This window comes from Otolemur garnettii, unplaced genomic scaffold (assembly GCF_000181295.1).
Source record: "Otolemur garnettii isolate 467f Iridium unplaced genomic scaffold, OtoGar3 scaffold00012, whole genome shotgun sequence".
In the NCBI taxonomy this organism is placed as follows: domain Eukaryota; kingdom Metazoa; phylum Chordata; class Mammalia; order Primates; family Galagidae; genus Otolemur; species Otolemur garnettii.
In genome coordinates this window covers 9,687,448-9,690,468 of record NW_003852407.1, presented here as the reverse complement: position 1 = coordinate 9,690,468, position 3,021 = coordinate 9,687,448, and the positions used below count along the sequence as shown (strand labels likewise).

Below are 3,021 nucleotides of genomic sequence, written 5' to 3'. Positions count from 1 at the left end.
TTATAGTGTTTTTACCTTTCTTTATACTTTACTGTATATGACTGCTTCTATAAACAGAACATTGCATATCTTTGCCTATTTGCAAACATATTTTATTTATTTATTTATTTTCAGTTTTTGGCTGGGGCTGGGTTTGAACCTGCCACCTCTGGCATATGGGGCTGGCGCCTTACTCCTTTGAACCACAGGTGCCACCCTGCAAACTTTTTATATATGTATGTGCACATACATACACATATATGCATACATATGTGGCCATGGGCAATACAACCTAAATGAGTTTAAAATTCTAGAATAAGACAAGCATTGTGGATCATGTCTATAATCCCAGCTCTTTCAGAGACAAAGGTGAGAGGATTGCTTGAGGCTAGGAGTTTGAGGCCAGCCCAGGCAACATAGCAAGATGAAAAACTTAATAAAAAAAAAATACCCTATATGGTGGCACACTCCTATAGCCCCAGTTCTGGAGCTGCAGAACTTCTTGAGCCCAGGAGTTCAATTCAGCTATGATTGCGCCACTACACACCAGACAGGGTGAGGCACTATCTCTAAAACTAATAAATAAATTAAATTAAATTAATGAAATTATAGAATGTTTATACCTAGATTATTTGCAAATATATTTAAATTCTCAGGCTAATCCACAGACCTTTTAGCAAAAAGTCTACAGCTTATATCAAAACATTGGTAGATAAAATGACATATATAAACTAATATGTTTAGGTGCATATGGCTTTTTAAATCTCCTTCTTTAAGGAAATTTTTACTTATCTTTACCAACTATCACATAGAATAAGATATGCTGTACTGTCAATAAATATTATTTTAGCATCTAAAAATGTTGTGGTTACACTGTAATGTTATGCAATGCTATGCCATGGTATTAATGTGTTCATTCTCTGTCTCAGAATTTTTCATTCTCTGTTACTTAGATAAATTATTACCAGCTTATATTAAAGAAGATTCTAGTTATCCTGCAGCTTACAGTAACTTAGTGCACCTTTCTTAAAAGGCTGTTTACCTAGGAATCTATTGATCAACTTTAGGGTAGAAGTTTATTTATCAAGGAATCTATAGACCAACTTCAGGATAGACTTGAACCCTGTGAAATTGTATATGCACATGTGTAAATCTCTGCACTTGTAGATACAGTTCTAAGTATAGGTGTACACACCTGCATTTCTGTAAGTATAGTGGTAGGCATAGTTATGAAAAATGAATACTGTTTTTGCAATTCTGCTTCTTGTTTTTTCTTCCTGTTCTGCTCATTCTACTTAATCCTTCTAAACATGTTATTACCATTTCTCCTTCCACCTCTCCCCTCAATAAACTTGATTATCAGAGATTATGATTTACAAGCTTTAAAATATCCAAATCTGTCTGGTCATGATCTCTGATCTTGTATCTTTCTTCTATAATAATAAGTCTCCCTTCTGGGCTTCTGTCCCTTCCTCTCCACCTGATGCTGCATCTTGCTTCAGTATTCTTGTAAAACTCCTAGGAATTTACTTGATTTGAAGGACTATGATATAAAATTTTCCTTAATGAGATAACTTTATTTTAGGGAATTTTTTACTCCTTATTCATTGATCTTCACAACACGAAAATTGGTAGGGTTTGTTGGAGATTGGGGGTCCTGATTCCTCAAACCCAGTTGATCTGGTTCAGTTACTGAGTTGAGCTAGACAGTTCACTCGAGACATGGGGGTAACTGAAAGCGAATGTGAGTGGAAACTGAAAATACAACTGGAGGGGAACTGGCAGTCAGGGTAGAAAGTAAAAGCGACTTAGACAAGTTTCAGGGTATCACAGACAGATTGTATTCAGGAAGAACAAAGAAAGTTTAGGTTGGAAGTCCTAAAGCTTAGGTTAAGTCCCTCTCATGAAGGTGAGAAGGTGAGAGAGACTAGACTTAAATGTCTCCAGTGGTATAAATATTATGTTTGAAACTGTTTGCAAGTCTTTCCTTGGTTTCTCTGTGTCTCTAGGCAGTATTGGCATGTTCTATTGGCCATTGATCATTTCTTTCTATTGGTCATCGGTTACCAAGGTTACTTCATATTTGTATTCTATGGACCCCCCAGGCTTCCTGGTTCAGCAGGTCAGGATTTCCTCCCACCTCCTTGAAGTCCCTTTCTTAGTGTCTCTTCTCAAGATTTCTAATTCCAATTTTTCAGATGAAGAAATCAAACCTCAGAGTAATGTAAAATGTTTTGTGATAAAAATTCACTTACTGATAGACCTGAAAATATACCCTACATCTCTTAATTGCCAACTGAGGCCTAACTGCAGGCCTCTTCTTGGCTTAGTTACTGGAGTTAAACCAGGTAAATCTCTTGCACTAGAAAAGACAATGTGCTGATTATAATAAGAGAACCTAGACTTCAGTTTTAGCCCTGAAACTTACTAGATTTTTAACTTCATTCAAATAACTTATCTTCTCTGGATTTCACTTCTTCATTTTTTCAAAATTTTCTGGAGTTCATCAATTATTTTTCAGGTAATCAGTCATCATATCCATCCTTCTTTATTTGTTAAAAAATACTTTTTTTTTTAAAAGATAGAGTGAGTCCCACTCAGTCTCCCTGGGGTTAACTACTATGGCATCTTAGTTCATAGTAAACTCAAACTCTTGGGCTTGCAAGCCATCTTCTTGTCTCAGCCTCCTGAGTAGCAGGGGCTAAAGACTGAGGCCAGAACACCTGGCTAGTATTTCTATTTTTAGTAGAGATGGGTCTCACTTTGTTCAGGCTGGTCTCGAATTCCTGAGCTCAGGTGATCCACCTGCCTCAGCCTGCCAGAGTGGTAGGATTATAGGTGTGAGTCACCATGCCCAGACTAAGAAAATTTTTAATAATTGGTTACTCATTGATCTTACTCTCCTGCTGGGAGAGAAGGTCCTCATAATCAGGTGAGATGTGTGAATAACTCTATCTTATTCTTTGGCATTGTGGCTGAGAGCATTTGCACTTCCTTGAAGGGAAAAAAGTAAAATCTCCCATAGAATGTGCTTGTAAGTCT

The 3,021-nt window shown here is 36.8% G+C and overlaps 1 non-coding gene across 1 annotated transcript; it reads right to left on the bottom strand.

Annotated features, from left to right (window-relative positions):
• Positions 1-2,442: 2,442 nt before the first annotated feature.
• LOC111723572 lies at positions 2,443-2,520 on the bottom strand. The gene has a single exon (XR_002772089.1). It is a non-coding gene; the product is annotated as a small nucleolar RNA SNORD20 (small nucleolar RNA).
• Between the last annotated feature and the right edge of the window lie 501 nt (positions 2,521-3,021).